The sequence below is a fragment of the Marmota marmota genome, unplaced genomic scaffold (genome assembly GCF_001458135.2).
Source record: "Marmota marmota marmota unplaced genomic scaffold, marMar, whole genome shotgun sequence".
Taxonomy (NCBI): domain Eukaryota; kingdom Metazoa; phylum Chordata; class Mammalia; order Rodentia; family Sciuridae; genus Marmota; species Marmota marmota.
In genome coordinates, this window is record NW_026000026.1 from 1,534,204 (window position 1) to 1,546,208 (window position 12,005).

The following is a 12,005-nucleotide window of genomic DNA, read 5'->3' on the forward strand; positions in this document are numbered from 1 at the left end:
GCCATACCCTGGCACGCCTGTGGAACTGCAGTCCTGTGAGACTGCAGAGCCTCCTGTGTGTTGCCAGCCTCGGGGCGCAGAGAGGCAGGTCCCCGCCTCTGAAGGAAGGAAGGGCTGGCTTCAGTGGGGGTCCCAGGAAGACAGGGCCTCAGGATTGCCTCTTGGCTTTCCAGGGTACCCACAATCTACCTCAGGGTTTTGATTGAATTGCCAGTCCATCTCAGAGCTGACCCAGGGCACTGGGTCAGGGGATGGTAGGTTCCCCTGCCTCTAAAGCAGAGGCTGATGGGGTTCACGGACAGGGGGCCTGGGTGGTGGAGAGAGGCCACACCTGGGGTCCACGGACATCCTGCTGCGGCCTCAGGACTGTGCTCCTGAAGCCGGCTCAGCCCACACGCCTGCCCTCCCTGGTCAGTGCAGAGCCAGCGCTCAGTCCTCCTGGGAATCGAGATCAGAGGGCCGGAAGCTGGGCAGGCAGAGTGCCCACCTCCTCGCTCAGCCGACTGGCTCAGGAGCCAGGCTCAGGGCCACCCGGAAGGTCACACGGGGCCAGCCCTCCAGGGCAAGCAGCTGCCCTCTCCCAAGGCAGGGAGATGCTGCAGCCCAAGAGAAGTGGCCCCGCCGAGTCTGGCCTCCTCGTCTCCCTGGAACTCCATCTTCACAGCCGGAGGACGTCCCACGGTGGCCCTGCCCGACAGCCAGGCCCTGCCTTCCAGGCCAGCACTCAGGAGCCCTGGCCGGGGCCCAGCACCTGGGCAGGGCGGTCAGGGTTCATGGCCTGGGGACTGCTGCCACATGGGCATGAGGGGACCCTGGGGTAGAGGTTCCAGGGAGGAGGACAGCTGTACCCAAAGGCAGCTTCTGCTGTGAGGAGGGTCAAGCGGGAGTCGGCACAGCGGGAGCACCAGGAGCCACCCGCCTGGGCCTGGAGGCCAGCCTCCGCCCCGCCTAGGGCCCTCTCTCCCAGGGGTGCTTTCCTTGGTCCCTCAGCAATTTCCTGAGGGGCCACCTGGTGCCCACGGGAAAGGAGGACAGCCCCAGGGTCAGCCTTGCCGGGACAGGCACAAAGCCTGCCTTGCCTGGGCCGGAGCCCGCCCTGGTTCCTGCTGTTAGAAGCGGGCCGACCTGGATCATGGCACACTGAGGTGCTTCACGAGTCCAGCTGTCCAGCCTTTGGCCACGGAGCCTGCTCGGGTTGCGGGGCACAGATACGGAGGCCCCGCCCTGTGCCTGGGGCTTATGAGCCCCAGCGCCTGGTGGGGGGCCCTGGAGGCCAAGATGCCGGCGTGCTGGTGGGGGCTGGAAGGAGCAGCAAAGGCCAGGAGGGGACAGGCGCCAGGGTGGGGCAGTCAGACCCTGAGGGGGACCTCGCCAATGTGAGCATCCCCGGCCGTGCTCGCCAGGGAGTCTCCCAGACCCAGGAGGAGCGAGCAGAGGCCCAGGGACTCTGGCCTCCAGAGCCGGAGAAAGGGGCTTCTGAGGTCTAGGTCGCCGGCTAGTAGGGTCGTTGTGACGGTGGCCCCAGGACTCCCCACACAGGGCCTCTCCACCACCCTCAGGGCCTCCCTCTGGAGTCGCCGCCCAGGAGAGAGGATTTTGCCTGCTCATGTCACCAGAAGCCACATCCCAAGCCCCTCCTGGGCCTGGGTCCCTTCAGACAAGGTGCTGACCTCCGGCCTCCCCCGTCCTGAGCAGCGCCGTCAGCCTCACCCAGTAGGTGAGGAAACCGAGGCCCAGAGACTCGGAGGCACGGTCAACAGTCGCTATGGGCCAGCAGCTGTCCCCAGAACCACCCACTTCAGGGTCAAGAGCCTCGGGCAGGACAGGACAGGGCAGGGCAGCCGCTCAGCTCGACCCCCTGTCTGAGAGGGATGACTGGCACCTGGGCGCGGCACCTGCCGCCCTCGGTCATGGCGGTGGCTATGACCTGAGAGTCCTGTCATCCATCTGCCTCCTGGGCGTCCAGCTGGCCCTGTCCAGGAGGAGCCCGTGACCGTGGCCATGTGGAAGAAAGAGGACAAAAGGCCTCCGTCATTTCATGGGGCTTTTGCCCCGGCGTCACCGTGCAGTGACAGGAGGCACTCGCCTGCTTTCTCCACAGTGCCGTGTGCAGCTCACAGGGACCCAAGCTGGCACTTGTGCCCCAGGCCACTGGCCTGGGACTGGTCCCTTCAGTCCCCATTCCCATGACCAAACTAAGGAGAAGGTGAGGCCGCCATAGACCATCAGGGACAATGGCCCCGTGGACCAAGGCGCTTGACTCGAGCTGGGCCAGGTCTGAGCCCGCAGAGGGCAGGGCTGGCTGCAGTGAGGTGGGGCTTGGGGACAGGGAGCCGGGGCAGGGCAGGAGGTCCCTGCCAACGCTCTCCTCCCCAGGAAGCAGAGGCTGGCTCTGGAGGGGAGGGGAGGGAGAGCTGGGCACCCCTGGGGCCACTTCCTGAAAGCCCCCTGTGGCCCCAGGGAGGCAGGGCTGAGTCAGCAGTGGGAAGGCCGAGGCCCCGGTGGGCAGAAGCCCGGCCCCAGGCAGACCCTCGCCTCGGTGACAGATGGGGTGGGTTTTCCATGCAGCCGTCCAGCTACAGCCCAGGGCGATTCGGCCTCCCAGGCAGGTGGGGGTCTGCCAGGCCGTGCTGCCAGGCCGAGGCGTCTGTTGATGCCCTGCCAGGAAGGGGCTGGTGGGGAGCCAGCCTCTGGGGGAGGGAGACTCACATTTTCCTAGGACAAGGCAGGGCCTCGCATCCACCCGGGCCTGCCTCTCTGAGCCGTGGTCAGCAGTGATGGAGGACGTTCCCAGGGGGCCCCCGGCCAGGACCAAGCCACCTGCTGCTCACTCCCTCTGGGGGCCACAAGGCTGCCAAGGCCCTTCAGCCTCTTGTCCCTGCACAGACTGGCCCAGCCGTGGGTGCTGGTGGCTGAGCAGAGGGGGAAGGCCACCTCCCCGTCCACACACCAGCGGGCCCTCTCCACACCCAGCGCCAGGCCTCAGGAGGACGGGGTGCCTCCCTGCCCTGCTGCACAGATGCTGGGGGTACCCCAGGGTCACCGATGCAGATGGCCAGCCAGAGGCACCTCTCAGTGCGGACTGCACAGACGAGCGCCGCAGGACAGGGACATCGAGGAGTGAGCCGGGGGAGAAGTGGGCACTGCCGAGACCCAGACTGCAGGCGGGGCGGGTAGGGAGGTGGCCCGAGTCACACGCCCCACCAAGGTGAGCCCCGGCTGCCGCAGCCGGGACCCGGACCAGGGAGTCACCCCCCACTCCCTTCCAGCCTCGCTCTGGTCCCCTGCCACCTGCATCCCAACCTAACAGGACGGTGTAGGCCCCTCCCCTCTCCTGGCACTACCTCTGCCACAACCAGTCAGTCCACAAGTCCCACTCGGAGCTCTCTGCCCTGCTCCAGAATGGCCCTGCACAGGACCCCAGAGGACTCCCAGCCCGGCCAGCCTGAGCTCTGGGTGAGAGGAAGGGAAGGCTGATGCACGTACGCCTGTGTCAAGAGTCCCTCCCGATTACACAGCAAACAACGTGGCTCAGAGGTGGAGCGCTCGCCTAGCACATGTGAGGCAGCGGGTTCCCTCCTCAGCACCACTTAAAAATAAATAAATTAAGTACAGGTATTTTGTCCATCTACAACTAAAAACTGTTTGAAAAACATATAATAAAATAAAGTATCCATAGCCTTAAAATATCAAGAGTTCTTAGAAGTCAATAAGAAAAAGATGAAAACCTTGTGAAAAAAAGGCACCAGATAATGTGGAGGTCTTCCACAAACAAAGAAATGCAAGTGACCAATAAATACATGCATCAACCCCATAAGAAGTCCAGGAAACCCACGTTAAATTGAGATACTTTTTTGCCCATCCATTGACAAAGCTGAAAAGGCTGGTGGGAACTGTCCGGGACGACGACTCTCCCTCTAGGCAATGTCACTGCGAGGAGCCTTAGAAGTGGGCCCGGCTGACCCCACACCCCCCTGAGGGAGGGCTTCTAGAACGACCTGGATGAGACGCAGAGGTTTCCACACAGAAGGACGGAAGGACACACAACCTCAGTGCCCACAGAGGGGAGGTCAACACAGTGTGAGTCTCTGCAGCCTTAAAAATCACATATGGGGGGCTGGGCTGGTGGCTCAGTGGTGGAGCGCTCGCCTGGCAGGCACGAGGCCCTGGGTTCGATCCTCAGAACCACATAAATGTAAAATAAAGACATTGCGTCCACCTAAAACTAAAAAACAATGTTTTAAGGAAATCACATATAGGAAGCCTGCCCAGTGGCCAGACCTGTCATCCCAGCCATAGGAGGCTGAGGCCGGAGGACCCAAAGTCAAGGCCAGCCTCAGCAACTTAGCAAGACACTGTCTCAAAAGAAAAGAATGAAGAGGGCTGGGGACGTGGGTCAGAAACAAAGAAAATACCAAGGGGTAGAGAGAGATGTGTATCTATGGGAAGGTCTAACAAACTACCAGCAGTGTCGCTGTGGGGAGGGCCCAGGGCTCATGTGATACCCTGTGGTGACCATAACCGACAGGCCTGGACTGGCCACTAGCGCTCAGCCCCACTGGCCACGCGCCCTGGAGCAAGTGACCTCACCTCAGCCTCAGTGAGAGCTGAGGAAGGGTGTGGCGGGAGCGCGGCCTCAGGCAGCTGTGTGGCTCAGGAGACCCCAGCCGAGGCTTCGTATCAGGGCGCGAGTCACCAGCACAGAGAGGGAGAAAGGCCCGGGCAGCCGTCCAGGCTGCTCACAGACGGGCACTGTGCCCAGCCCCCGGACTCGCTGCCTCTGCTCAGGCCACGAGGCCCTGGCTGGGGTTTTCGGTGCCCTGGCTGGAACCTCAGGGAAAGCCCTCCTGCCACCCCCCACCCAGCCCGTCTCCCCACCTGGGCCCCAAACAAGGGCAGTGGGAGCTCTCCTCAAAGGCCAGCTAAGGCCAGGGCGGGGGGCAATGCCCAGCAGGCAGGGGTGCAGGGAAAGTCCCAGAAGACAGGAAGGGCTTGGGCTGCGCTCTTTGAACAGAGGAGCCCACGGTGACTTGAGGACAGGGCGGGGCCGGTCGGGAAGGGCCTGCCCTGCTCCAGCTGGCACCAAGCAGGCGGCCTATCCCTGACTGCAGGAGCCTCAGAAGGCCCAGGGCTGCTGGACCCTCGGCTGGCCCAATCCCAGGTACGTCCTGCAGGCCCCAGCCCCAGCAGCTGCAGAGGCCCCTGTCCTGGAGGGAGCCCTCTTCCCAGTCCCCCAGGAACTCTGACCCAGCTGGGTCCTGGGCCGTCCACCCAAGACTCTGAGCTGGCCCCACCTTGGGCCGCGTGCTCAGGACTCCAGTCAGGCGTGCTAATGCCAGAGGGTCAGCGGGCGCCGCAGCCAGGTGCACTGGGCCTCCTTTCCTGCCCACTGCCAACCTGAGGCCTTCCCACTGTCTGCTCCCCAGGCCCCGCAGCCCCTCACCCCAAAACTTCACCCATAAACCCACCCTTCAAATTCCTTAAAGAGGCACAAGTCCCCGTTGTCCCCAGGACCTCACCCCATTGCCTCCTCTTGGGCCCCGGAGAGCCCCGAAGCCTGATGTCTGAGCTGCCTCCTGCCACGCTCACTGAGGCTGGCAGACACATGCCAACCCCAAAGCCTCTGCCTCAGGATTAAGGCTTGTGCCGGAGTGGCATCCTGAGCAGGGGGCGTCCTGAGACCCTGGTGCCCTCCTGCAGGACCTGGGACTGTCGAAGGCCAGTGAGGTCACTTCTGAGGAGAGGGAGGGGTTCCAGTCCTGGGCAGGAGACAACCTCAACAGAGAGCTGCTGTCCTCAGGTGGATTCTGCCTGCCCGCTGCACCCAAGTCCAGCAGGAAAGCCAGCTTTCTCCAGAGCGAGCCTGCTGCCCCTGGAGGACCCACAGCAGACTCGGGTGCTGGCCTCCTGTGAAGCACAGACAGATGATCTGACTGCAGGAGCTCCCACCGGGTGCACCCCTGTGCTCCCTCACGGCAGCCTCTGTTGGGCTGGGTCAAAATGCACTCACTCAGGCCGACCAGGAGTCCCCTGGGAGTGACGTAGGAGGGTGGAGCTCAGGAGGGGGGCACGGGAAGCAAGAGGAGCCCGGGGTGCTGGGCGAGAAACCCAGCCTCAGCCTGACCCGAGGGGCCGTGGGCACAGAGGCCATCCTGGGTGAGGGCTTGGTGAGGGCTAGGTGTGGCCAATGCAGCACTCTCGTCCTTGGCTCAGGGGCCCAGGGTGACAGAACACCAAGTCCCTTCCAGGAGAGGCTGCTCTGGACTCCAAGAACAACCCCCAGGAGGAGGGGGTGAGGGCTGCTAGAAGCACAGGTGTGGGTGCAGGTGACACTGGTGACTGGGACACAGGTGAGACATGCAGGCCCTGAACCGGTCCCAAGCGTCTGGGACACCTGGTAAGGCCCGTCAGTGATCCTGAAGAAGGGTAGTCCATGGGGCCCAGGCTTCTGGGACTCGCTGCTGTGGGGCCAGGCCCCAGGTCCTCGAGCGGCTGGTTCCTTGCCACACCATGTAGCCGGGTCCCGCTGAACGCCTGCTGGGGGCCACCAGCTGGGGGAGGAGGTTGGGAAGAGCAGGCAGAGCCTGGCGAGGTGGAAGGGGATGGGGGCCCTGCCGGGAGGGAGCTGGCCCAGCAGAGGGCAGGTGGCAGTGAGCTGGCTGGACCCTGACCTTGGAAGACCACTCAGCGCCAACAGGAACGGTGGGCCCAGGGTGGCAAGGGACGTCCTGGGCACGAGGTCCCTGGAGCCCTTCTGGGGGAAGCTGGCAGCACACAGGGGGCTCTGCATTCCCCCGTCCGCTCACTGACCCCAAACTACGTGTTAAGTGCCTATGGTTTACTGCGGCGTCCCTCGGGCTGGCGAGCAGGGCTCCACAGACGCGTGGCCTGTGACAGCAATTGATTCTCTGAGCTCAGGAGGCCAAAAGCCCAAAGTCTGGGAACAGGCAGGGCCACGGTCCCCAAGGGCTCCCGGGGAGGACCCTGCTCCCTCTGCCAGCTGCTGGAGGTTGCAGGCTGCCCTTCTCTCTCCTTGGCCAGGGACAGCACTCCAAGCCCGGCCTCCTGTCACCCAGTGCCCCCGTGTCTGTCCTAGGGGCTTCCTCTGCGGACACACTGGGTCAGGCCCCCAGCGACCTCTTAACTTGGCTCCTTCTGAAAAGAACCTGTTTCCAAAAATGTCACCGTCCCGGGTGCCCGGGCAAGGAATCCCACGTGTTGTGTGGGGGATAACTCGAGCCACGACCGGTGGCTGTCCTGCTGGGGTCGGAGGTGAGATGCAAGGTGAGCAGGGCCATGCTGCAGCCAGTGTCTGATGGCAGCAAGAAGCAGAAAGACACAGGGAAGCAGGACATGGAGCCCAGCTGTACCACAGGTGCATGCCTGCAGAGGGCTACAGAGGGCTGCAGAGGGCTACAGATGGATGCAGAGGGCTACAGAGGATGCAGAGCAGCTGCAGAGGAGGCCGTGTGAGAGAGGACAGGACAGTGGGGAGGGCGTCACACCACAGAGGACACTGGCTTTTTCTCCCAGTCAACTGGGAGCCCTGGAGAACTTGGGAGGGCACGACCTTCCACTTTAACAGGCCCCACTGTGTGAGCAGACTGCAGTGGGGCAAGGAGCCCAGGGCCACAATGTCCTCACCCAGAGGGGGCCGGGGCTGGCTATGGTGCAGGTGCAACCCTCAGGTGGCCACCAAGAACCCCAGTTGGGCACTCAACCTGCAGTCGGGCACCACAACTGTCTGGGAGCAGAGCCTTTGGGACCACCAGGCTGTGAGCTCCAGACACACATCACAGCACCTCGAGGAGGTCCCCAGCCGGAGCCAGCCACAAGGCTGCTAGGACCCGCAGGTCAGGGACCGGAGCCGGGGCCTCCCCACTGGGCCCCTCACCATCCAGGGCAGGCACTGGGTCTTCATAGGCCACACTGGCAGAGTGACAAGCCCCCTCCCTGACTCAGTAGGGACCAGGTCTCTGCCCTTCCTGGTGGCTCCGAGCAGGCCAGGGGCCTGGCTTCACCCCTGGCTCAAGGTGCAGGTCAAGAGCTTGATCTCCCCAGCACCCTCCCAGCTGCGTGACCGTGGGCCCTCAGCACCCTCCTCTGTAGACGGATGGACAAGTGTCCCCACAGCAGCAAGCCGGAGGCCACACAGGAACCTAGTGTGCAGGTAAACATCGGTGTCTATCGACGCACCAGCCATCGATGGCTCTTTCCACCTCTGCTCTGAGACGGGTCGCAGGTGGTAAGGAAGGGCCGAGCCCCCCAGGAGGGTGGGGGCAGGCCCTCGGCGCCTCCCAGGCTCCACCCCACTCCTCGCCCCCTGGCCTGGCCACGTGGCCCCCAGCCGGAAGCACTGAGTCCTTTCTGCTGTGTCCCTGCTGTCCCCTGCATCTCTGTCCAAAAAGGTCCGTCCCGGTGTGAGGGGGCCTGGCCCAGTCACAGCACCAGCGCCCCACCCGCTCCTGTGCTCCCGTGGGTGTGCCCAGCCCACAGGGTCTCACTCACTGCCACCTCCCGGCCCCGCCCATGACACTGAGCCGTAACTGGCAGGACCCAGAGCGGGCAGCAGGTGTCCCAAAGTCCAGGGCCAGCCGGGACCACACCCCCCCCCCGGGCCTGAGCACATGTGCCAAAGCACAAAGATGCAGCCCAGCACCTGGGACAGAGGCCTGGCCCCCAGCCCTGTGGTGCCAGCTGTGGGCTCTGAGGCTGGACAGCTGGCAAGGCCCTGGGAGCTCACTGGCCCCCACGGACCTGCAGGCCCCTCCTGGACACCCCTCGACCTGACAGCACACGGCACTGCTCTCTGCCCACCCTCTGGGGGCCCGGAAGCCGCAGGCCCTCCCCAGCCTGTCCCCAGAGCCCCACCAAGGCCCCACGGGGCAGCCCAGGAGGGTCCCTTTCCTGTCCTCCTTCTTTCCCCAAAGAAGAGGTCCGTGCTCAGGCTTTGATCTTCCGCACAGCGCTGCGCCTCTGCTCCGCGTTGGCCACGGCGCTGACAGCTGTTTATTAGTTCTAAAATAGCTGAAATTCATGTCAAACATTCCGCATGTTAGAAAAATGTTTATGAAGTGTTATCGCCGTTTATGTAACTGTGCGTGTTGGGAAAGAGACCCCGGGCCCAGCAGACCACACAGGCCAGCCCGGGCCGCCCGGCCAAACAGAACCTGGCGAGCTGGCCCGGGCTCCTGGCCACCAGGGGCGGATGCCGAGGGCAGGGGGCCTCCAGGCCACCCAAGACCCCAGGCCCAGGCCCAGGGGAGGGCGGGAGTTCTGTGCTCCTGCAGGACCAAGGCTACCGAGGGGCCTCTCCCCGTGCACCCTGCCCCTGCCGTTGGGTGGAAATGCCGCCCTGATCGTCCTGTCTCCCGGGTTTAGAAGCGTCCACTGACAGGGACGCCCCACTGACAGGGGCCCCGCACGTGGGAAGCTGGGCTCCATCTCCCGTGCTGATGAAAGGACCGGCTGCCCACTGGTGGCCTGTGCTGGGGGACACATGGCTCCTCTGCCCACCCCAGGGGTACAGAGGTGGGCAGGGTGTCCTGGCTGCACTCGCTGCTGCCAGGCCCACCCAGCAGGTCTGGCAGGGTCCGTGAGACCTCAGGGCCGCCGAGGTGGGCACTGCCCTCCTAGGCTACGCGCCAGCAGGACAGGGAGCTGCCACCTGACACGGCCACTTCCAGTGACTCATTCTACAAGGGGCCACAGGGTCACGCAGGAGGCAGCCAGGAGAGGCCGGGGGAGCAGGGCGCGAGAGGGCCTGGGGAGGAAGCAGGGAGTGGGAGGCCATGATGGGTGGTGCAGGGCCCCAGGGCCAGGCTCGGGCTCTCCCCTGACCTGCTGTGCTGCCCGGGCACTCACGGCACCGCGGTTCTCTGAGCTTTTTTTCTCTCTCCTTTGTACTGGGGGTTGACAGGGTGCTTAGCCCGCCCTTTCATTTGTTTGTTTGTTTGTTTGTTTATGGAGACAGGGCCTCCCTAGGCTGCTGAGGCTGGCTTTGAACCTGCGATTCTCCTGCCTCAGCCTCCGAGTTGCTGGGATTAGTTCTCTGATCTTGAGATTGGGATTGATACCCATAGAGATTCACCCTAGAAGGGAAAACCACGTTCACACAAAACCCTATACCCACATGTCTGTCCCCACTCTACCCATGACTCCCCAAAGAGGAGCCAGTCTGAACATCCACCAACACAGACGGATAATCGGTAAGTGGAGGCATCGACTCGTCCGTAGGAGGGAATACTACTCAGCCAGGAACAGGATGGATCTCAAATACATCCTCTGGCCCAGGAGAAGCCAGACACAAAAGACTACAGCGGTGCAGCTCCATTTACAAGGACTCCTGAATAGGGCCAAATTAATCTCTAGAGGCAGGAAGTGGGGCCTGCTCTCGTCCAGAGGAGGATAACAGTCACTAGACAGGGTCACAGGACTGAACACAGTTGTCCAAACTCATCCATCTGAACACTGGAGACCAAGTGTGCTATTTACACAGATGGGGCAGCAAAACAAGGTCACTGGGCCATGCTCAGTGATTCTCAACCAGCAAGGGCTGCCGGGTGGCCTGGGACGGGAGGAGGTGCCTTCAGCCTGGGCGAATCACCCAGCAGTCCTGTGGACACAGCACAATTCACAGTAGGCTGAAGTGGAGTCAACCCACAGTAGATCACGGAGGCAGGTGACCAGGGCATCCACACCCCTCTGGATAGGAGAGGAGCGGGCCCTGGCGCACACTGGGCAGAGGCCAGCCTGAGAACGCGTGCAGAGGGCAGACTGGGGGCCGCCTGGCGCAGGGATCCATCCTCGAAGGTCCAGAGAAGGAGGTGGAGGCCGGGAGCAGCCGGTGTGCCGGGATGGGCCTGGGGGTCTCCTGGGTGGTGCCGAGCTCGGGAGCCGGGTGAAGGGGGAGGCGGCACGATGTGGCACTGCACCCAGCACCACGTGGCCTTAGTTTCAGAGGCTGATCTTGCGCCACAGGGTTTCACCTAAATAGCCATCAGGTACATTTCCAAACCGAGCACAGTTCTGCAGGTCTGAACCCTGGGATCGCATGTCCCTGGACCGACAGGCCACGGGGAGGCTTTCCCACCCGGCCCAGAGAGAGCGGCACACAGACCTCCTGCGCCCCCCACAGCCCTGCCCGGAGCAGAAGAGAGAGGAAAAGCAGTTCTTCCAGGAAGCCCGCAGCGGGCGGCTGAGGGCGCAAAGCCAGGGTCCAGAGCTCTGGCCACCACGGGCCTCTGTGCACACTGGCCTGCCGGGACCCTGCCTCACACCCCGGCGGCTGCAGCCCCTGTCTCTGCCGCCCGTCACTCAAGCTGAGCCAGAAGAGGACAGTTTAAACCTGGCATCGAGGTAAATGGCCCTCAGACGGGAGCGGGTCCCCAGAGGGAAGTCCTCCGGGAAGAGCTTGGGTGGATCGAGGCCTCCAGCGTCTCCATCCTGGTCCCCAACCAGGAGGGCAGGGCTTCTGGGGCCCCAGTCCCATCCCATGAGTCCTCTCCGACCCCAAGGGCCACCCCACACTGTCCTGCCCCTCGGCTCTCCAGGCCCCACCTGGGAGGAAGTGTCCTCTGAGCCCAAGGTTCACAGAGAGGCTGCAGAGGCAGCTGGCCACGACCGCAGGACACTGAGCCCGAGCCACAGAGGTCTGGGACTCCCTCCCACGTCCTCATCATCTAACTTTTAGGGGCTATAAAATCCTGACTTTTAATATCTCCAACTCTGTTTCTCATAAAACGACAGGATTAGCATTTCTTAAAGAGACGCAGACCATTAATGTATCTTTATGATGTGAGCGGGATCCGTAGCGCATGGACCGCAAGTGTCTGACACTGGACTCCTGGCCACGCGGCGGCGGTTACGACATCTGGGTCCAACTGTCTCCGTGTGCGGGGCGGGACGACGCAGCTTTATCATCTGTGACGGGCCAGAAGACAGCCCGGCGCAGTCTTGGGATCGCTCCTGTCACCAACACCTCCTCGTCCCCCTCCGGCCTCCTC